Consider the following 24,634-nt stretch of genomic DNA (forward strand, 5'->3'; position numbering starts at 1 on the left):
GAGGAGAAAAGCGCCATCGTGTGAGGGAGAGGGAAAGAACGCATGCCCTGCCGATCCATGTGGCGATTCCTGGACTGTCCACGGGCCGGATCTAGAAGGCAATTGGGCCTGATCCGGCCCGTGGTCCTTGGTTTGCCGACCCATGTTGTACAGGGTGCTCAACAACACAAGGTGATAGTTTTGCATTTGTCCAATCTATGCTTGAGACAGTTGAGCAACCAACAATCGTTATGCTTAACTTGTAGAGGTGAGGATAAGAATCACAAAATATGTCTCATACAGAGACTAGGGCCCTGCTGGACTTGACATCTTTCCGCAGGGCCTGCAAGACAGAGCTGTTACCGCCTGGCCTTTGGTTTGGACTCAGTCTGACCCTTATGTTTCCCTCCCCTTATGGCTTTGATCTATGGGCTACTTTAAAATGAGGCTGCATTTTAAACTGCATTTTAACCTGTATTTTAAATTGTTGTTGTTGTTTTTCTTATTATGTTTTTACTGTAATTTTACTGGTGTTAGCCGCCCTGAGCCCGGCTCTGGCCGGGGAGGGCAGGGTATAAATAAAATTTATTTATTTATTTATTTATTTATTTATTTATTATTATACGCTCCAAGATGTCACTGCGAAAAACTGGGGCATGCTCCTGCACAAGTCACATGACCCACACAATATTGCACTTTGAGCTCACACCCCAAAATGGGATGTCCCAATTTAATTGGGGCAGTTGAGAAGTATGATATCTCGTTCCTTCTTTTGAAGGGAGGCAAGATTAATTTATCCCGTGTGCGTGTGGACCTCAGGGTAGCTGCTTATCTATTATGCAAATGGTGTTTTTTACATGCTTGCAATAATAGGGATTCTACAACTTGCATAAGAAAAATACCCCGCTGCTTTGAGCTGCAGAGGTTTATTCTGTCTTCGACATTTAACCTGAGCAAAGCAAAGCCTGAATGTAGAATTGGACAGACGTGCACATAGGTTCCTGCAACGTGTTCTTGGTCTTCTGACGGCCCGTGACTTTGTAAGATCATTTTCAGAGCAGGGATGATTTCTGAGCAAATGACAAGTGAGCGGAAGGAGTGAGTGGATTGGCATGAGTACCCAAGAGGGCTTTGAGTCTGCGAGGCAGCCGGTTTTTAACTTTCCTCTCTGCTTTGTCCCTTTGACACTTGCAATAAAAATGGAGCATCCTCTTTCCTCCCCCTGCCCTCCCCATCTCTGCTGTTTATTTCCATCTGTCAGTCAGCCAATCAATCACTCCCACTCTGTCCCTTGGAAACATATGCATCAACTTGCATAACCCAGTGGTGTTAAATAATTAAGCTGTAGCACATAGTAAAAGCTAAAAAAAGAGAAAGATGCAAGATGCATATTACAGCTGGAGGATAAGATCATTTGGCAACATTGGAGGAGATCAAATATCTGGCATGAGCAGAAGGAGGCACAGGATGAGCTGATATCCATTGCGATGGCTAGAGCCTCTTTGGAATAGTCATTTCTCAACCTTCCTCGATGGCTTCTTCCTATGAAAGGTCAGCATTAAAGAGCTCTCTGGGTCCCCCCTCCTGTTTTCTTATGAAAGCACTTCGGATGTGAAGAAATTATTCATTTTTTAGTTTCTTTTTTTAAAAAAGGAATAAAATAACAGCAGGAATCATACTATAGTACAGTGGTACCTCGGGTTAAGTACTTAATTCGTTCCGGAGGTCCGTTCTTAATCTGAAACAGTACTTAACCTGAGGTACCACTTTAGCTAATGGGGCCTCCTGCTGCCACTGCGCTGCCGGAGCACGATTTCTGTTCTCATCCTGAAGCAAAGTTCTTAACTCAGTACTATTTCTGGGTTAGCAGTCTATAACCTGAAGCGTATGTAACCCGAGGTACCATCCATCTATCGATCCCTATTCAGGTGATGAAAAAAATGTGTGAATAAAATGGCACATAATGTGTGAATAAATACAGTGGTACCTCGGGTTACAGACACTTAAGGTTACAGACGCTTCAGGTCACAGGCTCTGCTAACCCAGAAATAGTACCTCGGGTTAAGAACTTTGCTTCAGGATAAGAACAGAAATCGTGCTCCGGCGGTGCAGCTACAGCGGGAGGCCCCATAAGCTAAAGTGGTACCTCATGTTAAGAACAGTTTCAGGGTAAGAACAGACCTCCAGAATGAATTAAGTTCTTAACCAGAGGTACCACTATATACACATATGCCCCTATCCCTCCCAGCTCCTTTCCTGGGAGTTCATGGGTAGCTACCACAATGCACTCTATGTGGGGCTACCTTTGAAGGTGACCCAGAAACTACAATTAATCCAGAAAGTGGCAACTAGACTGGTGACTGGGAGCATCTGCCGAGACCATATAACACCTGTCCTGAAAGACCTTCATTGGCTCTCAGTATGTTTTTGAGCACAATTCAAAGTGTTGGTGCTGACCTTTAAAGCCCTAAACGGCCTTGGCCCAGTATACCTGAAAGAGTGTCTCCACCCCCATTGTTCAACCCGGACATTGAGGTCCAGCTCTGAGGGCCTTCTGGTGGTTACCTCTTTGCGAGAAGTGAGGTTACAGGAAACCAGGCAGAGGGCCTTTTCGGTAATGGCGCCCGCCCTGTGGGAGGCCCTCCCATCAGATGTCAAGGAAATAAACAACTACAGTCATACCTCAGGTTGAAGTCGCTTCAGCTTGAGCATTTTCAGGTTATGCTCTGTGGCGACCCGGAAGTAACGGAACGTGTTATTTCTGGATTTCGCCACTTGTGCATGCGCAGGTGCTCAAAATGACGTCATGCACATGCTCAGAAGCGGCGAATCACAACCTGTGCACGCGCAGACACAGATTGCGTTCGCTTCAGGATGTGAACGAGGCTCCAGAATGGATCCCGTTCACATCCAGAGGTACCACTGTATCTGACTTTTAGAAGACATCTGACGCTTTTATCAAAATTTATACCCCTACAACATTATTTGGAATCCTCCCCCGAAATTCTACAAAAATACCTGCTGGAAGATTCCTCAAGCTCAATATCATATGAGGTGGCCAAATTCTGCACTTTAGCAATCAGGAAGCGTAAATCTCTTTTGCTGAATGGTACACTGCGAAGTTCCCTTGTGTAATTTTTTTTCTTTTTTTTGATGTTGTTGATTTCCTTTGTTTGATCTTGTGGTGTTCTGTGTCGCTGGCTTTTGCCACAATAAAACTAACTTGAACTTGAGAAGACATCTGAAGGCAGCCCTGTTTAGGGAAGTTTTTAATGTTTGGTGTTTTATTGTGTTTTTAATATCCTATTGGAAACCGCCCAGAGTGGTTGGGGATAGATGGACAGGGTATAAGTATTATTATTATTATTATTATTACTACTACTACTACTACTAGGGACGCGGGTGGCGCTGTGGGTAAAACCTCAGTGCCTAGGACTTGCCGATCATATGTTTGGCGGTTCGAATCCCCGCTGGGGGGTGAGCTCCCATCTTTCGGTCCCAGCTCCTGCCCACCTAGCAGTTCGAAAGCACCCCTAAGCGCAAGTAGATAAATAGGTACCGCTTTATAGCGGGAAGGTATACGGCGTTTCCGTGCGCTGCGCTGGTGCTGGCTCGCCAGAGCAGCTTCGTCACGCTGGCCATGTGACCCGGAAGAGTCTCCGGACAGCGCTGGCCCGCGGCCTCTTAAGTGAGATGGGCGCACAACACTAGAGTCGGACACGACTGGCCCGTACGGGCAGGGGTACCTTTACCTTTACCTTTACTACTACTACTGTATTATTATTATTATTTTCTACTCATCTGAGAAGCACTGAGGGAGATTCAAAGAATGTTCACCTGAGAGTGCTTAGAATCCTTCCCGTGTGTGCAGCGGCGTAGCGTGGGTTGTCAGCACCCGGGGCAAGGCAAGTAATTTGCGCCCCCTAACCCGTGGATTTGCGCCCCCTAACCCTAACCCCCAGATGTTGCGCCCGGTGTGGCCGGCCCCCCTGCACCCCCCACGCTACGCCACTGCGTGTGCGGGAATTGTGCTCAGGATACCTGACTGCAGGGAGGACTCTAAGAATTTGTGCAAAGAATTTCCCTTCAGACCTTCTGCCTTAATGTGCAAAGATTGGGGGTGGAGTCTGCAGGGATCAACACTTGAACAGGACCTCTACTCCTCCATCCATGTACTTGTTTTTTTGTATGTATAGCCCACCTTTAGCTATTACTTATTTTTGCATTTATATCTCACCTTTTCCTCCGAGGAACACAAGGTGGTACACATGGTATTTCCCCTTTCCTCATGGAATCTCCACAACAACCCTATGAGGTAGGTTAGGCTGAGAGGCAGTGACTGGCCCAAGGTCACCCACTGAGCTTCATGGTCAAGTGGAAGGTTCACCATGTCCCGTTTCACTGCTTTGTCGCTGCTGCTGCCTGTGCCACCCGCACCCCACCGTCTCCGTCTCTGGTGGAGAAGTGGTGCCAGGCAAGATCAAGCTTAAATCTCATGTGCTCTGCAGTTGTTGTTGTTTAGTCGTTTAGTCGTGTCCGACTCTTCGTGACCCCATGGACCAGAGCATGCCAGGCACTCCTGTCTTCCACTGCCTCCCGCAGGTTGGTCAAACTCATGCTGGTAGCTTCGAGAACACTGTCCAACCATCTCATCCTCTGTTGTCCCCTTCTCTTTGTGCCCTCCATCTTTCCCAACATCAGGGTCTTTTCCAGGGAGTCTTCTCTTCTCATGAGGCGGCCAAAGTACTGGAGCCTCAGCTTCAGGATCTGTCCTTCCAGTGAGCACTCAGGGCTGATTTCCTTCAGAATGGATAAGTTTGATCTTCTTGCAGTCCATGGGACTCTCAAGAGTCTCCTCCAGCACCATAATTCAAAAGCATCAATTCTTTGGCGATCAGCCTTCTTTATGGTCCAGCTCTCACTTCCATACATCACTACTGGGAAAACCATAGCTTTAACTATACGGACCTTTGTTGGCAAGGTGATGTCTCTGCTTTTTAAGCAGATCATGGATCACTGCCTTGTTGTGGTGAAGGGGCTTGAATAACTCAGAGAAGCTATGAGCTATGCCATGCAGGGCCACCCAAGACGGACAGGTCATAGTGGAGAATTTTGACCAAATGTGATCCACCTGGAGCAGGAACTGGCAAGCCACTCCAGTATCCCTGCCAAAAAAACTCCATGGACAAAGACAACAGGCATATAAAAGTGCTCTGCAGTATCTTGCGCAATTTCGGCAAGATCTTGCCGGAATCGGCACGGATGCCAGCACCCCTCCCCCACCAGCGGGAATTTGAACCCTGGTCTCCCAGCTCCTAGTCAGACACTCTTGCCACTACACTATAGTGGCTCTCTTTTCCGAGGGAGAAAATGGAACGGCAGGTAACAGAAGTGTAGAATACAGACTGGTCAAAGGAACAGCAGCAACCTCAGAAAGTGCTTCTCTGCTTCTTCTTCTGCAGCTTTCTTCAGCTGCTGGTGGAGCCTGGAAGGCGGTAGGCGAGGGAGGGCCCAGCGGCAGCTGGTCGAATGGACTAATAAGGGCATAATGCATTTTGTGTGCCAGCCCAGCACTGGGAACTGAAATTGATATGTAGAACAATAAAGGGCTATAACAACCTGTCAGGGACCTGTTTCTACAGCTCCACACTTAATAACTGAAATAAAACAATATTATTAGGTACTTGGTTACATTAAGCATCTTGATACAATGCTTATTTTTTCTTCACTGATGTGGTGACTGGCTGGGTTGCCATACCTTGGTCAGGTTAAAAAAGGGCAACCCAGGTGGTCAGGTATGAGATGATCTACATAACACCGGATAGTCTTGAGCAAACTGATTCTGGAAAAGCAGGAGGTAGGAGAAGGGTGGATCTTGTTGTTAGTTATTCCGCAGATGCTCTTATGTTCTCATGATTTTATCTTGACAACAGCCCTGCAAGGTTGGCCAGTATTACTATTTCCCTATCACAGTTAGGAAGTGAAAGCTTTAGTGTAGGCGTTGGGAACCTTTGGCCTTCCAGATGTTACTGATCTACAATTTCCACCATCCCTGGCCCATTGGATCAACATCTGTAAGGCTAAGGGTTCTCTACACCCCATTTAAGTACTAGTGGCTTGGCCAAAGCCTTCGTTCTCTAGAGGACTTTTTAGATGCCTTCCTCCCTGGACCCCATTTTTCAGACTTAAGGGCATGGCATGCATTATCATTCACAGCCTTAGTTTACATGTAGCTTAACACAGGTCAATTTATTTTGAAATCACTTTTTTATGGCTCTATTGAACTATTTGCCACATTATTTATACGTTAATGCGATGGATCCCTCCGGATATCCCACCGTCTAATAAATAATGTGACAAATCATTAAGCAAGGTGATAAAAATCAAGCCATTTAAAAATACATCAACCTGTGTTGCCTTCATGTAAAATGAGCTCCAGGGGCCTATCACAAAGATGTACACATTCAGAACTTGGCGAAACTTGGCTCATTGAGTAAAATAGACCAGAGAAGCGGATGGCATGAGCTATGGGAAGGGTTTTTTTTGGTTAAAGAAACACGATCGCATAAGGGCCGAATCCCATGGTTGACTCCCAATGCCCTGAGGTTGGAGAACATGGTTTCCTAGTGCTGGCAAAGGGTTCTGTAATGGTTCTAGGGGTTGCTTATGCATAAGTTGCCGCCACTCTTGGCTTGGTTGTCTGGTTGAACCCTTTCTGTCTGGACAGCCCTTCACTTCGTGGCTGTCTCAGTCGCTGGCAGAATCCGTCAGTTGGCGTTTTTTGAATCTCTTCCAGCAAAGAAGTTCTTTGACGCCAAGTCTCCTCCTACTCTCCCTGCGCGGAAGTCTTCTGCGCAGGGAGGAAGTGGGCAGCGGAGTACCCGTGCTCTCCCCGCTGGTTTCTGGTGAAGAGTCTTGGAGCCTCCTCTCCAAATCCCCTCTCTGCCCCCCTTCACCCCTGGTGTTACGCTGATTTCCTTCCCCAGCAGATGGGCTGCCTCTCTCCCTACTGGGACCCTCTCCGGCATCCCTCTGGAGCCTTCCCTCCACCTCCAGCTCTGATGGCAGTTCCCTGACAGGTTCATAGTGTGGTGGTGTTATATACTGTGGGGCAAGAAGCACACAGGCAGGTCTCATGTCATCTAGCCCATCTGGAGATTCTTGCAGGCACTCTTATGCAATTAATGAAGGTTCTTCCATCTTTATTTTTGTTGCTGCAGCTGCGGCATTCTGCCCTTGCTCCCAATATTAAGAAAGCTGTTTGTCCAGAGATGGAAAGGAAGGGGAAGCTGATATCTTCACCAGAGGGTGGGAAAGGTAAAGGTAAAGGACCCCTGGACAGTTAAGTCCAGTCAAAGGTGACTATGGAGTTGTGGCGCTCATCTTGCTTTCAGACAGAGGGAGGCGCTGTTTGTCCACAGACGGCTTTCCGGGTCATGTGACTAGCAGGACTAAACCGCTTCTGGTGTGACGGGAATCAGAGCACATGGAAATGCTGTTTACCTTCCCACCACAGTGGTACCTCTTTATCTACTTGCACTGGTGTGCTTTCGAACTGCTAGGTTGGCAGGAGCTGGGACACAGCACCAGGAGCTCACCCCGTTGTGGGGATTCAAACTGCTGACCTTCCAATTGGCAAGCCCAGGAGGCTCAGTGGTTTAGACCACAGCGCCACCTGCACTCGGGATGCAACAGTGCTCTCTCTGCTTGCGATTTCCGGCAACTGACATTCAGAGGCATGCTGCTTGCGACAGTGCAAGTACGGTAGAACCTAGCCGCTGTCCATTTCTTATTTTCCAAATTTTTCACTCTCCATGTTTCCATGTCACTTGGCAATCTTTTTAAAAAGTCCTCCTGAAAATTCACCAGCGTTTTACTGCAAATTTCTCCTAAATTACATGTTTGTAAAGGCATGTTTGGAGACTCAGGTCTGGATAAGTAGTAGAAGGAGATGCATTGAACAATTCATCCCAACAAAGGGATCAAAACACATTGGAAACCATTTCTGAATTACAGTTGTTCCTTGTGCTCTTGAAATGTCCCAATTATCAGTTTGGCTTTCCTCCGCTGCTTGAAATGTTCGTTGAAAAGGAACTAGTTTGAGTTCATCCCTTACCAAAACAAACTATGAGTTCACGTTCATGCAAATGAACATTTTAAGTTCATAAAAAGTTGATCCTTTCAATAAAAAATGAAAAACCAGTATTCGGAATGGTACAATCTGCTGTGTCAAAGTATAGGGCTTAAAAGTAAACAAGGGGCCACACACAAGTAATAAGATGTCTGACAGACAGACTGTTAACAAGTGAAACTTTCCCCATAGTTGTGTTTCCATACTATAAAAGGTTTCACCTGTTCAAATTGTGCCAGCCAGGCACCATCCTAAAGCCCTTTGGCTGTTGTTGGACTACAGCTCCCATAATCCCTGACCATTGGCCAGTCTGGTTGGGGCAGATGGGAGTTGGAGTCCAATACCTTGAGGACCACAGATCCCCTGCTCCTGGTTTTGAAATGAGCTATGTAAACTCTTTGTTCCAAACTTTGTTCAAGTTGTATTTACGCTGGTGATTTACTGCTGCTGGGTTTAAAAATAAATAAATCTGCTTCTTGTTTTCCATGTATGTTGTTTTATGGTGCTACTGTGTTATGTGCTCTTGTTTTAATTCCTTTTCAGCATACGAATGTGTTTTAGATTATGTTTTTCTAATTTCACGGCCTGTTATTTGAATGGTTTTAATATTGTGTGGCTTTGGCAAAGGCGACCTGAATTTTTTGAAAATAAATCAAATACTAGAAAATAACATAGCTGTCAACGTTTTCCCTTTTTTAAGGGAAACTCCCTTATTCTGAGTAGGATTCCTCACAAGAAAAGGGAAAAGTTGACAGCTATGGTAAATAACTCTGACATCTAAGGACATAACTAAAGATGTTACCAACAAACATGGAGCCACCGCTGCTCCCAGATTTGTTCTCTCAGGTAAAGTGTGGTTCAGGGATCAGCAACCTTTTTCAGCTGATGGCCAGTCCACTGTCCCTCAGACCATGTGGTGGGCCAGAATATATTTTTTGGGGGGGAAATGAAAGAATTCCTATGCCCCACAAATAACCCAGAAATGCATTTTAAATAAAAGGACACATTCTACTCATGTAAAAACACCCTGATTCCTGGACCATCTGCGGGCCGGATTGAGAAGGCGATTGGGCTGTACCTGGCCCCAGGGCCTTAGGTTGCCTACCCCTGGTGTGGTTCTGCATAAGGCAACATTTGATGTGACATAATCACTCTGTGTGTTCTCCATCCCTTGCCTCACATAACTGGCTGCTGGCACCAACCCACCTAGGTAATGCTTTGGTTAGGAACTTTACCTCTTAGTCTGGCCCTCAGGACTCTCCCCAGACCACATCCACTCCCGAGCCACACCCCTTCTCCTCTAGCCACACACATCACCAACCCTGATTTGCACTCTTGCCATGTGTTTTTGCTTATCTGAATTGTGTCAACCTTCCCTTTTTTTTGCGGGAAATTCCCTTATTCCAGCACCATTTCCTGCTGCTTCTTGCTGTTATCCTGGATTGTTAGATATCCCGTAGACTGTTCCTGGGACAGGTGAGGCTGCTGATCCCTTATTTTCAAATCTGAAAGTTGACAGCTATGGTCCTGGAGCTCTGATCATGCCTCTTCCTCATCTAGATGGAGGATGGAGAAGGGTGTGTGAGTGTGGGTAGAAACCAGCCTACCGTATTTCTATTTCTATTATTTCAATTTTTATACCACCCTTCATCAAAAGATCCCAAGGCAGTGTATAACATTAAAAACACATTACAGAACATCATTGATAAAAATGCAGTGAAAACTTAATAAGAAGCTGACTGACTGACAGCTTAATAATTAAATACAGTGGTACCTTGGGTTACATATGTTTCAGTTACATAAGCTTCAGGTTACAGACTCCACTAACCCAGAAATACTACCTCAGGTTAAAAACTTTGCTTCAGGATGAGAACAGAAATCGTGCTCTGGCGGCGCAGCAGCAGCAGCGGGAGGCCCCATTAGCTAAAGTGGTGCTTCAGGTTAAGAACAGTTTCAGGTTAAGAACAGACCTCCAGAACGAATTAAGTTCTTAACCCAAGGTACCACTATACAGTGGTACCTCGGTTTTTGAATGACTCGGAAGTCGAATGTTTCGGTTTTCAAATGCCAAAAACCCTGAAGCAACCGCTTCGGTTTTCGAACACTTTTCAGAAGTTGAAAGTGCCATACGGCTTCTGTATTGAGTTTTCCATAGTAAATGCTTCTGGAAGTAAATGCTTCGGTTTTCACACATTTTGGAAGGGTCTTCCGGAACACATTACGTTTGAAAACCGAGGTACCGCTGTAGTCATCATAATAGCTGTCCTCTCTGCCACACTTTCACAGGTTGTAGGTTATTTAAACAGCCATAGGGTAAAGACGAATGTTTTTGCCTGGTGCCTAAAGATATGTAGTGATAGCACCAGGTGAGCCTCTCTGGGGAGAACATTCCACAATCAGGGAGCCACCACAGAAAAGGCCATTTCTCTTGTTGCCACCCTCCGAACCTCTCTGGGATGGGGGGACATAGAAAAAGCCCTCAGATAACAAGTGTAGAGTCTGGGTTAGTTCATATGGGGAGAGGCAATCCTTGAGGTATTGTGGTCCTGAGCCATGTAAGGCTTTATAGGTCAACACCAGCTCTTTGAATTGGGCCTGGAAAAAAATATGAATTGGGCCTGGAAACTAATTGGCAGTCAGTGCAGTTGTGCCAGGATTGGTGCTACATGATCAAATTTATGTTCATGGCTCCATCCTATTTTCCTTCTGGCTTTACTTACCACTGCCCAGTGGCCCCCAGAACATTGCTCAGAATGGAATGTGGCCCTCAGATGAAAGAAGTTCCCCACCTCTAAGTTTGATGAACAGACAGTTATTAACCTAAACAAGGGTAGAGAGTGTAGGATATGAAACACAGAGCAGTCAAATACAACATTCATGGAATGGACATGTTTAGACAAGAAGAGGGATGTTTGTCCAGCCAGTAGATAAACTTTCTGTTTCCTCCTGTGCTGGGACAAACTTCCTCTACATGTGACCAGAGGTGGGCGTGACCTCACCTGTGCAGGTAAGAAAAGCACAGGACTGGCCACCACATCTCTCTCTTCTCCATTTTGCTTTCGTAGAAGAAGCATCAGCCCGAGATGCTTCCAGCCAAGAGAGGACAAAGGAACTATCTCCTTATGGGATAGATTACAGGTGTATATATTTTGTAACTTAAGTCTGCCTTCTGGGATCCATCTGTGAACAGAATGAGTGAGTAAACTATTTTATACTTTTATACAAGACTGTGTTGCGTCTATTCTTTTTAGGAGGGAATGAAAGGGGAATTACCAGGAAACTTACTTTAGAGGCTTAAACAAGCATGGCAAACCTATCTGCTGTGTAAGTTTAAAAAGGAGAATGTTACTCTGCTAAATTACAGAACTTGCTAACGCAGTTCGAAAGGATATAATTAAACAATATATTCTCTCCTGCCTCCCTAAACATTCCCACAGACAGCACCTCATTTTAGTACCCACCAAAATTCAAAGGTTTCCCACCTGAAAGGCCAAAGACAAAAACAGTTTCATCCCAAATCTCCCCATCACTCGAGCTGAACTTCCCTTGGGTAAAGGTAAAGGTAAAGGGACCCCTGATTTTTAGGTCCAGTCGTGACAGACTCTGGGGTTGCGGCGCTCATCTTGCTTTATTGGCCGAGGGAGCCGGCGTACAGCTTCCGGGTCATGTGGCCAGCATGACTAAGTCGCTTCTGACGAACCAGAGCAACGCACAGAAACGCTGTTTACCTTCCCACCAGAGCGGTACCTATTTATCTACTTGCACTTTGATGTGCTTTCAAACTGCTAGGCTGGCAGGAGCAGGGACTGAGCAACGGGAGCTCACCCCGTCGCGGGGATTTGAACCACCAACCTTCTGATCGGCAAGTCCTAGGCTCTGTGGTTTAACCCACAGTGCCACCCGTGTCCCTTTTCCCTTGGGTAGGAAAGTTTTAGCCCAACGCTGAAATTCCACACATGCATGGATGAATGTGGGCTGTCCTCACACTTGCAATGATCTTCCACTTCCCTCCATTTTCAGTTTTCATTAAAAGAAAAGCAAGGCATTGCCCTCTTACTTAAAGTGTGATAAGACAGAAGATGGATGGTGGGTGGGATGGAATCATGCAAGTTGTTTTTGATCCAGCTGTTTGATAAGAAATAAACCTGCTCCTGGCTTCCAAGATCCAGACTGATTATTACTGTCAAGTATTGGTCATTTAATTAAACTTCATTACAGTTATGTAATAAATGAAACAATTTTAAGCATCCCTGGCTACTCACATTTAGGTTTCCCACTGACTTACAACACTCCTTACCTCCCATAAGTTCTTTATACCTCCTTCTCTGTGTACTAACCCCACCTTGAAACATCGAGATCAGGCTGAACAGTCAGGCTTAATTAATTGGTTACATTCAGCAAATTGGCAGCAAGCATGTTAAATTATACAAATTGCAGGAGGCCAGTATTTTTTGTCATTTAATCTAATGAAATAATTTTTTGATTTATTAGATGCAGATGCCAATCATGGCAAACAGCAAATGGGAACCATTTATTTAAGACCATGAGATGGAGTCAGGTCTCTGATTTCATGGCTACAGAGTGGGACAGGCAAGGAGGAGGAGCAAGAGGTAGGGGCTGTGGCCAAAAAAAGGAGGACGTACATTGCCGAAAAAAGAGGTCAATTTGCATGTGGTAATTTATATGGAAGGACACACATTTTAAAATAAGTATAATAATTTTAAAATAAATGCAAAGCATAGTGAAGAAAACACCAAGCGACCAGTAAAACAGGTTTGAAGTCCATATTGTGATATTGGTTTCATAGATTTTGACCTGGCAATACAGTGGTACCTCGGGTTAAGTACTTAATTCGTTCCGGAGGTCCGTTCTTAACCTGAAACTGTTCTTAACCTGAAGCACCACTTTAGCTAATGGGGCCTCCTGCTGCTGCCGCACTGCCGGAGTATGATTTCTGTTCTCACCCTGAAGCAAAGTTCTTAACCCAAGGTACTATTTCTGGGTTTGCGGAGTCTGTAACCTGAAGCGTCTGTAACCTGAAGTGTATGTAACCCGAGGTACCACTGTATATCACAAATCATGAGGTGTGTGTGGGCTGGGCAATATATCACCCAAAACCAGTTTCAAGTTCATATCATGATATTAATTTAATAATTTTTGACCTGGAAATATATTGCGAATCAATCTGTCTCTGTTTCTCTCTCTTTCTCTCTCTCTGTGTGTGTGTGTGTGTGTGCGCGCGCTATGCAAAAATCACAATGAAGCCAGCCAATCCATAGCTCCATCTGCATAGCTCCATCCTTATTTCAGACGTGGTGATATATCAGTATATCAGAATGTTTAGCTGGTGATATGTCATGAACAGTGCCGGTTTTACGTATAAGCTAAACAAGCTATAGCTTACGACCCCACTCTCCTGGGAGCTCCCAAAAAAATTAAAGGAAAACAACAACACTGGATGTACATTTCAAAAAACCCTAAAACAAATAAAATAAAATATGCATGCAGAAAAAGAGTGTTTTGTGTTGTGTAGGCTCCTGTGATGTAAGTCATGGGCCCCGCCTGCTAGCCTACTCCCTAAAATGTCACATATAAAGGGCCCCATTACCTTCAGTAGCTTAGGCCCTCATCAAACCTAAATCCGGACCTGATCATGAAGTTGAAAACCAGATATCGCCCAGCCCTAGTGACCAGTTCTGCCTGCACCTTCTGCTCACCAGGTACTACTCACTGCTGGTGGGATCCCGATCTCCTTTTTTAAATGGTTCTTTATCTCTAAACCAGACTCGGACTGGATAAATAGCTCTCCAACAGAGGACACCTTCAGAGAACTGTTCTCTGATAGTCCATCAAAACAGGAGGCTGTGCTTTTCAAAGCAGGAGACCTGGCTATCCTAGCAACAGGATTCACCATGAATCATAAAGAAGTGGTGGGATATGTCACCATGTTATGTCACAATGTTACTAAAGGGGAGGCCATAAAGGCAAGCGGCCCCAGCCACTTACTTAAGCAGAAAGGTGGGGAGCTTGCATCATTTAAAAGCAAACGCTGGCATTTTAAAGGGTGTGATGAAGGGAACTATCCTAAACTTTGTGGTAAGATAGGAAGGCCTACACAATGTGACTTTGGTGTCTGATTGAGAGAAGCTGATATGGTGGTGGCGGCAGAGAGAGAGACATACAGGCTTTTTTTGGGGGGGGGGTCTCATAGTGCCGAGGGCCTTCTGGTGGTTCCCTCGCGGTGAGAAGCCAAGTTACAGGGAACCAGGAAGAGGGCCTTCTTGGTGGTGGCACCTGCCCTGTGGAACGCCCTCCCACCAGATGTCAAAGAGAAAAACAACTACCAGACTTTTAGAAGACACCTGAAGGCAGCCCTGTTTAGGGAAGCTTTTAATGTTTAATAGGTTATTGTATTTTAGTGTTTTATTGGAAGCCACCCAGAGTGGCTGGGGAAACCCGGCCAGATGGGCGGGGTATAAATAATATATTATTATTATTATTATTATTATTATTATTATTATTATTATTAAAGAAGCTGGACACAACATCTGGAATAGCTCAACTGGTAAAGCATGAGACTCTTAAGCTCAGAATTGTGGGTTCGAGCCCCACATTGGGCAAAAGATTTCCGCATTGCAGGGGGTTGGACTAGATGACCCAGCGTGGGGCTCGAACTCACGACCTTGAGATTTAAAGTCTCATGCTCTACCAACTGATGCCACCTTGTACCACTTTCAGACTGTTATAAACTTTGTTTTGTTTTGTTATGGTCTGATGAGTAGGTACGAATAAATGAATCTGAATCATCTATATGGATATTGTGGGATGTGAAACACAAGAGCAGTCAAGTACAACATTCCTAGAGTGAACATGTTTACACATGGGGATGAATGTTTGTCCAGCCAGCAGGTAAACTTCCTGTTTCCTTCTGGGCTGGGACAGACCAGTTCTGGGCACCACAGTTCAAGAAGGACACTGACAAACTGGAACGTGTCCAGAGGAGGGCAACCAAAATGGTCAAAGGCCTGGAAACGATGCCTTATGAGGAACGGCTAAGGGAGCTGGGCATGTTTAGCCTGGAGAAGAGGAGGTTAAGGGGTGATATGATAGCCATGTTCAAATATATAAAAGGATGTCACATAGAGGAGGGAGAAAGGTTGTTTTCTGCTGCTCCAGAGAAGCGGACACGGAGCAATGGTTCCAAACTACAAGAAAAAAGATTCCACCTAAACATTAGGAAGAACTTCCTGACAGTAAGAGCTGTTTGACAGTGGAATTTGCTGCCAAGGAGTGTGGTGGAGTCTCCTTCTTTGGAGGTCTTTAAGCAGAGGCTTGACAACCATATGTCAGGAGTGCTCTGATGGTGTTTCCTGCTTGGCAGGGGGTTGGACTCGATGGCCCTTGTGGTCTCTTCCAACTCTATGATTCTATGATTCTATGACTTCCTCTGCATGTGACTAGAGGTGGGTGTGGCCTCACCTGTGCAGGTAATGACAAAAGCATAGGGCGGGGCAACCATCTCTCTCTCTCTTTTGACTATATGCATCGAAGAAGCAACATCTACTTAGCCAAAGATGCTCTCTTGGCTTCCAGCCAAGTGAGGACAAAAGGACTGTTTTCTTATGAGATAGTTTCTAGGTATATGTTACTTTTCTAAGCTAAGTCTGCGTTCTGGGATCCTATTGTGAACAGAATGATGTGTGAGTAAACCTTTTTATACTTTTATAGAAGAATGTGTCGTGTCTTATCTTTTATGAGGAAATAAGGGGAAAATACCAGAACAGTTATTATAGAGGCTTTAGCGCGCCTGAGCAAACACATCCGCTGCAAGTTTAAAAAGGGGGATGTTACTCTGCTAAATTGTGAACTTGTTAACACAAGTTGGAAAGGCTATAATCGAACAATATATCCTCTCCTGCATCCCTGAACATTCCCACAGATATAACATAGGCTGGGGTCAATTTCATATGTGCCACTTTAAAAGCTTTTGAGCCTTTCTCCCTCTATTGGTGTGCATGTGTGAAAGACAGATACGCCATTTTAAATAGCCTTCTATACCAGTGATTGATGGTGATGCAGGAAAGTAAATTTACAACTGCATTTCAACTTCCCTGCACTTTTGGTGCTGCCTGCGAACAGATGTTTTCTATCTGAAGCACATTTTTTAGTTCTCCACCCAGCATTCCCCCACCTCCTCCAGAAATGTACACACTCAAGAATGGTTTCCCCCACCCCCTTCACATTTTGACCTCCACTCTCAGTACAGAAATGTCTCTTCTTTGGTTACAGTGAGCAAACAAGACTTGGTTCCCTTACAAAATCCTCCTAGGTTTCCATAGCAGTGTGCATGTCCGTGCCCTCTGCCCTGTGATATGCTTTCCACCCTTAGTTGCACTCACTTCAATTTTTGGAGCTCAACTGAGGAGCCAAACTTTGGAAAAAGAGATGGGGAAGCTGTGCTCTTCCCTGTGTTGTTGGACTCCAACTCCCATCAGTCTCAGCCAAGAGTCAGGGATGATGGGAGTTGTAGTCCAGCAACATTTGGAAGGCCACAGGTCCCCCTTCCTGGTTTCGAAACAATATTTACAGGGGAGATTTGCAGACCCAAGTGTCCCTATTTTCCAGGGACATCCCTGATTTAGAGAAGCCATCCTGGTTTCTGATTTGATCCTGGAATGTCCTGCTTGGACGTCCCTATTTTCATTGGAGAAATGCTGGAGGGTATGGTAAAGGTAAAGGACCCTTGACCGTTAGGTCCAGTGGCAGACGACTCTGGGGTTATGGCGCTCATCTCGCTTTATTGGCCGAGGGAGCCGGCATACAGCTTCCGGGTCATGTGGCCAGCACGACTAAGCCAGTTCTTGCAAACCAGAGCAGCGCAAGGAAACACCATTTACCTTCCCGCTGGAGCGGTACCTATTTATCTACTTGCACTTTGACGTGCTTTCGAACTGCTAGGTTGGCAGGAGCAGGGACCGAGCAACGAGAGCTCACCCCGTCGTGGGGATTCGAACCCCCGACCTTCTGATCGGCAAGCCCTAGGCTCTGTGGTTTAACCCACAGCGCCACCTGCATCCCTTGGAGGGTATGGTAGGATGCCCCTATTTTCACCGGAGGGTATGGAGTTATCTGACCCCCGAAGCCGTCTGAAGGCAATCCTGTAAAGTGGTACCTTGGTACTTGAATGACTTGACTCCTGAAGAAATCAGCTCTTGAACCCGCAAACCCAGAAGTAAGTGTTTTGGTTTGTGAACATTTTTCAGAAGTCGAACATCCGACACTGCTTCTGCTTGAGTGCAGGAAGCTCCTGCAGCCAACTGGAAGCCACACCTTGGTTTTCAAACATTTTGGCAATCGAACAGACTCCCGGAACAGATTAAGTTTGAGAACCAAGGTACCACTGTTTAGGGAAGGGTTTTTAAAAAATGTTTTATCATGTTTTTATATATTTCGGAAGCTGCCTAGAGTAGAGAGGCTGGGGCAACCCAGAAAGAGATGTGGGGTATAAATAGTAAAATTATCATTATGGAATGGGATGTCCCTATTTTCATTGAAGAAATGTTGGAGGGTATGGATTTGATAGGTGGGAGAAAGCTTAAGCACCCCTGCAAACTTGTCAGTTTTTGTCTGCAAATGCTACTCCCTGAATTATAAACAAAACATGACACTGAGGACCCTGCATTTCCCTTGTAGCATCATTGTACATCTCCTCCTTGAATATATTTTAAAATTATAAGTTTCCCCTATAAAACCTCTTTAGTTGACTGACCATGTTAAATTAGCAAGATTTCTCTAGAAGTCACAGTGGTACCTTGGGTTAAGTACTTAATTTGTTCCGGAGGTCGATTCTTAACCTGAAATTGTTCTTAACCTGAAGCACCACTTTAGCTAATGGGGCCTCCTGCTGCCGCCACACAATTTCTGTTCTCATCCTGAAGCAAAGTTCTTAATCCGAGGTAATATTTCTGGGTTAGCGGAGTCTGTAACCTGAAGTGTATGTAACCAGAAACATATGTAACCTGAGGTACCACTGTATTTGATTTTCCCCTTAGCATTAGTGAAAGAAGAGGCTAATGACCAAGATTAAGCAACAAAAAATTTATTTTTTGGGGTGGTTGCTTTTCTATATCTTGCAGATGTAGAGGAATCATTTCATGCAATCTAAAATGAGGCGTGGGGTAAGTGCCCCATACGCCCTCCCCAAGTAGTAAACCCTCATTTACAGCCCCATTTCCCCTGTGCTAGGATTCCACGTTCTTCAAGATGTTTCAGGAAGTATCTTACAGATAGAAGGGTTGTGCGTGTGTCCTTTTAAACTGGTGGGTGGGTAAGGAATCATTCCACAATAACATTTGCTATTCTCAAACATTTCCAATGATTCCCCATGCTGACTGTTGGTGAAGGTATTTGCATGTGTTGGCAAAGTTAGCGGAGTCTTAATTCCATGCATGTTTCTAACATTAAAACTGTATTTATCTTGGAAAGATGCAAATGTTCTGTGTACTCAGTAAACGTAAGTGACCTCCTCAGTATGGAAAAGGATTTGCAGTTCAGCAAATGTGTCAGAATAAAACAGCAACCCCTTAATGATCTATTTGGGCTTCCTAAAAGTTTCAAATAATGCAGGTACTTTCCTGGATGCCTTACCAGCTCCCCCAGTTTGCTTCTATATTTCTAAATCAATGGATAGCCAGTAAAAGTCTATATGTATCTACTCAGAAGTAACCCCTATTTTAATATTGCGTCTACTTCTTGTTTTATAAGCCGCCCAGCAAATGTGTGCAGCCAAATGAACCCAGTAAGAAATAAGCTTAACTAAATAAACGGAGTTCAATGGGAATTTCTCCCAGGAATGTTTGTATAGGACGGCTCCCATACTATCCCTTTATTTAGAAATATGAAAGCTGAGAATGGGGGAACAGATAAGGCAGACACACATACCAACGCCATTTCTCTCTGTGCGCAAGAAATATACAGTGGTATCTCGAGTTACATACGCTTCAGGTTACATATGCTTCAGGTTACACACTCCGCTAATCCAGAAATAGTGCTTCAGGTTAAGAACTTTGCTTTAGGATAAGAACAGAAATCGTGCTCCGGCGGCACAGCAGCAGCAGGTGGCCCCATTAGCTAAAGTGGTGCTTCAGGTTAAGAACAGTTTCAGGTTAAGAACAGACCTCCGGAATGAATTAAGTACTTAACCCGAGGTACCACTGTATCCTGTAAGATAGCTCCCCGTGGAATATCCTCGAATCTGTGAACGCTTGGAAGACCTGCTTATGGTGGGAACTGCAGCAGTTCAGCTCTCAGATGACTCCTTCATGCGAAATCCAGAGCAAGTTAGCTGATACTTTGCTTTTCCCCACGCCAAAAAAGGACCATTGGCAGATTTCCCACCAAATACCCATCACCATTTCCCATTTTATTTACTTATTTTGTGGTCGCCCCTGTTTTGCATGCCCCCTTCCAGTAACTCCGACAGCCAAGCTGCTGCCACACGTATTGCTCTGCTTTCCTTTGGATCACATCAGTGGGGCCGAGAGGGGGGAATCTTCTTATCTGGGCAGCCCAGAGCCTCCCTACACACTGCTCAGGCTTGCACCCCCGAGAGGTCACTTTGATGCTGCCAAAGCAGCAAAAGCAACTCAGGAGGCAGCAGTTACGAGTTAGACGCCTCTGCAGCCACAGCAGGTGCTGTGAATTGGTTTGACTTCATCACCCCTGGAGGCGCACTCCATTGTCTCTCGAGGCAGGCGGATGCCAACAATAGGTAGCTACTGCCAGTGTGGTGTAGTGGTTAAGAGCTTGTAGTCACGTAATCTGGTGAATCGCTTCCCCGCTCCTCCACATGCAGCTGCTGGGTGACCTTGGGCCAGTCACACTTCTCTGAAGTCTCTCAGCCCCACACACCTCACAGAGTGTTTGTTGTGGGGGAGGAAGGGAAAGGAGAATGTTAGCCGCTTTGAGACTCCTTAGGGTAGTGATAAAGCGGGATTTCAAATCCAAACTCTTCTCCCCTATGGTGTTCCAGAATAATGCTATTTACAGTGGTACCTCGGTATTCAAATGCCTCCGTAGCAGAACGTTTTGGAACTTGCACGCCGCTTCCATTTTGAGTTTTCCATATTGAAGCTTCCATTTTGAGGCTTCCGTTTTCAGTTTTCAAACGTTTCAGAACTCGAAAGGACTTCCGGAATGGATTACATCCGAAAACCGAGGTACCACTGTACTACCACCCTTTTGCTCTTCCTCTTTCTCTCCCCACTCCCCTAACTGTTCTCTGCTGCACCGTTGGCACTCTTATTTTCCATAAACTGCTTTATTACAATCAAGCGGTACATAAATCTTGTGAAATAACGACGTTGTGAAACAAATATTTCAAGCTCCTTGGGGCAAGGATCTGCCTTTTTGCACTGATGGTGTAACAAGGTCGCCGTTTTTCTGAACCTTAATCCGTACATGTTCACTCCTTGTGTTCTAGGTTTACAGACACTGAATGAGTGTTTGGAGAGAAAACGTAAGGAAAGCACTGTAGCTGTTTCTGGGCTGTGCCCCTTAACCTACATTGTAGGGTAATTGCGAGGTCCTGAAATGTCCTTGCACGGAAGGCTGTGCAAAAGGTGAACGTGCCAACTGGGCTGATTTCCTGAGCAAAAAAAAAAGATCTTCTCTCTTCCATTACATTTACGAGGCCGTAGGGAAATCCCCGTCAATGCACACATTATATTTCATTATGCAAATATAAAAATCTTCCGGGTTTGTTGCCTGTGAATGTTGGCAGGTATGAAGGGGATTTAAGAGAAATGAGGAAGTGGTTCTCACCAGTGAAGTATATTCTGGATTGCTTGCCACCCCTCACCCTACACTGTATTTTAAAAAACGAACCGTAAACCCACTCAGGGTTTCGAAACAGCTGCAAGAATTTGCAAGGCGTAGGCTTGTTTTGCCTCCCTGATGTTTATTCCACCATCTTGCCCTTGGGTTTTTGCTGTGAGCATTTCTTACCTAAGGTCTTGTGCAAGCATTCATTGCTTCCATGAGATGTAATTGCCTTTTGGCGTTCTGCGAGATCAGCTTTGCCAGAATGGTGTTGCAGCTCGAATCTGTGGCTCATGCGTTACTCCTCTGCGGGTTAACTGACCACCCCTTAATAAGGAATTGAATTAATTCAGATCTATATGCTAGGCAAACGTGTTCCGAGATGACTTTATTTGGAAATCAGCACAACAAAGGTAGCTGAACAGCCTGTGATATAGGTAGAAAAAAGGTACCAGAGCTATAATGATAATATAATAATAACAATTTATTATTTATACCCCGCCCATCTGTCTGAATTTCCCCAGCCACTCTGGGCAGCATCCAATCGAGTGTTAAAAACAATACAGCATTAAATATTAAAAACTTCCCTAAACAGGGCTGCCTTCAGATGTCTTTTAAAGATAGCTGCTTATTTCCTTCACATCTGAAGGGAGGGTGTTCCACAGGGTGGGCACCACCACTGAGAAGGCCCTCTGTCTGGTTCCCTGTAACCTCACTTCTCGCAATGAGGGAACTGCCAGAAGGCCCTCGGCGCTGGATCTCAGAGCCCGGGCAGAATGATGGGAGGCGGAGATGCTCCTTCAGGTATACAGGACTGAGGCCGTTTAGGGCTTCAAATGTCAGCACCAACACTTTGAATTGTGCTCGGAAACGTACTGGGAGCCAGTGCAGATGTCTCAAGACCGGTGCTATGTGGTCCGGGTGGCCACTCCCAGTCACCAGTCTAGCTGCCACATTCTGGATTAATTGCAGTTTCCAGGTCACCTTCAAAGGTAGCCCCACACAGAGTGCTTTGTAGTAGTCCAAGCGAGAGCATGCACCACTCTGGCAAGACAGTCCACAGGCAGGTGGGGTCTCAGCCTGCGTACCAGATAGAGCTGGTAGGCAGCCACCCTGGACACAGAATTGACCTGCGCCTCCATGGACAGCTGTGAGTCCAAAATGACTCCCAGGCTGAGCACCTGGTCCTTCAGGGGCACAGTTACCCCATTCAGGACCAGGGAGTCCCCCACACCCGCCCACACCCGTCCCCCAAGAACAGTACTTCTGTCTTGTCAGGATTCAACCTCAATCTGCTGGCCGCCATCCATCCTCCAACAATCCCCATTGTTGCGTTGGGAGGGGTTGTGTGTGTGCCTTTTCTGTATATTGTAATGACTGATGCAAATCCAGCTCAACTCTCCACATAAGACTGAAGGACCACACATATCTGCTATTTGGTTCCCTGAAGCACAGATTCACACAAAGCGGCAAAACGCTCTTACAGGTTATTAACAGGATTTTTTAATTTGAAGTGCATATGCAGAACAAAGGCACAGGGCGATCAGTACGCAACCTGTACACAGTAGTCAGGGTGCGCCCCTTATTATAGATTTGCAAAATAGAATACCACCTGATCTCTTGTAAGTCACCTGATTTCTTGTAAGTCACCTGATTTCTCGGAAATCGAAACTTATAATAAGTTCCTATATTACCATATAAGGTCTTGGTCTCTCCCTCCTTCCTGCAACCTCCCTCATCCTGGTGTGACAATAAATCCTTGTTCTTTATCTCTATCTGCCCAGGCTAGACATTCTAATGAGGGGCCCATTTGCAATGTAGCATTTAAGCATGTCCTTCAATAATAGAACAACTATATTGTAATATGCTCCTTCAAGACTACCCTGTGTGATCCAGTTCAGCAAAAGCCAGGACGTTCTGTACTGGGAGTGGGAGGCAAAGTTTGCTTTCATTGCAACAGCACCCCAAAGCGCAGCAATGCCATTTCCACATAGTGGTGAATGGTATCCACTATTCATACAATGGTATGTAAAAGACAGTGAAGAGGTACACACAGAAACACTCCTGGGGTGTGGCTAAGCCAGCACTCTGTGTAAACAGTAGGTAGGAGCACGAGCTGAATGTTAGAATCTTTCTTGCAACCTGATCCTCTATTCAGAAGGCACAATGATTTTATTTACGCTTCCTTTGAGATTACAGTCTTAGTTAAGTTAGAGTGTGACAAAATGAAAGTGTTGGATGTGTGCGTGCATCAGAGGTTAAGGGCCAGTCTTTCAAAATAGGCCTATCTCATTATGCTACTTATTTTTATTCTTTTTAAAACAGCTCAACAAGGTTCTAGTATTCCTGTCATCCCTGATTGGCTATACAGTGGTATCTCGGATTACATACGCTTCAGGTTACAGACTCCGCTAATTCAGAAATAGTACCTCGGGTTAAGAACTTTGCTTCAGGATGAGAACAGAAATCATGCGGAGGCGGCACGGCGGCAGCGGGAGGCCCCATTAGTTAAAGTGGTTCTTCAGGTTAAGAACAGTTTCAGGTTAAGAACTGACCTCCAGAACGAATTAAGTATTTAACCCGAGGTACCACTGTACTCGGGACGCAGGTGGCGCTGTGGGTTAAAGCCTCAGCGCCTAGGGCTTGCCGATCGAAAGGTCGGCGGTTCGAATCCCTGCGGCTGGGTGCGCTCCCGCTGCTTGGTCCCAGCGCCTGCCAACCTAGCAGTTCGAAAGCACCTCCGGGTGCAAGTAGATAAATAGGGACCGCTTACCAGCGGGAAGGTAAACGGCGTTTCCGTGTGCGGCTCTGGCTCGCCAGAGCAGCGATGTCACGCTAGCCACGTGACCCGGAAGTGTCTCCGGACAGCGCTGGCCCCTGGCCTCTTGAGTGAGATGGGCGCACAACCCCAGAGTCTGTCAAGACTGGCCCGTACGGGCAGGGGTACCTTTACCTTTACCTTTACCACTGTACTCATGGGACGCAGGTGGCGCTGTGGGTTAAAGCCTCAGCGCCTAGGACTTGCCGATCGAAAGGTCGGCGGTTCGAAAGAACGAATTAAGTATTTAACCCGAGGTACCACTGTACTCGGGACGCAGGTGGCGCTGTGGGTTAAAGCCTCAGCACCTAGGGCTTGCCGATCGAAAGGTCGGCGGTTCGAATCCCTGCGGCTGGGTGCGCTCCCGCTGCTTGGTCCCAGCGCCTGCCAACCTAGCAGTTCGAAAGCACCTCCGGGTGCAAGTAGATAAATAGGGACCGCTTACCAGCGGGAAGGTAAACGGCGTTTCCGTGTGCGGCTCTGGCTCGCCAGAGCAGCGATGTCACGCTAGCCACGTGACCCGGAAGTGTCTCCGGACAGCGCTGGCCCCTGGCCTCTTAAGTGAGATGGGCGCACAACCCCAGAGTCTGTCAAGACTGGCCCATACGGGCAGGGGTACCTTTACCTTTACCTTTACCACTGTACTGGCTGGGGCTTATGGGAGTTGGAACCCCAACACCATCTGCAGGGCCACAGGCTCCCTGATCCTAGTCAGTAATGAAATAAAACCTCAGGCACAATTTTTATTTTTGAAGGGAACCGTCCACGAAAAGCCAGCTATGAATTTGGCTCTGCTAGCAGGAGAAGGTAGCAAGGCAGGTCATTCTGTAACATTTCAGCGGCTGAAAACAGAAGGCTGTTGGGTGATAGTCTTTTTTCTTTTCTTT

General features: G+C 45.9%; 1 long non-coding RNA gene across 1 annotated transcript; it reads right to left on the bottom strand.

Annotated features, from left to right (window-relative positions):
• Positions 1-869: 869 nt before the first annotated feature.
• Positions 870-13,992, bottom strand: LOC307210790. The gene is made up of 2 exons (XR_013836116.1): positions 13,842-13,992; positions 870-1,521 (listed from the first exon to the last, which is right to left on the bottom strand). It is a non-coding gene; the product is annotated as an uncharacterized lncRNA (long non-coding RNA).
• Between the last annotated feature and the right edge of the window lie 10,642 nt (positions 13,993-24,634).

This window comes from Podarcis cretensis (genome assembly GCF_951804945.1).
Source record: "Podarcis cretensis genome assembly, chromosome: 2".
Lineage (NCBI taxonomy): Eukaryota > Metazoa > Chordata > Lepidosauria > Squamata > Lacertidae > Podarcis > Podarcis cretensis.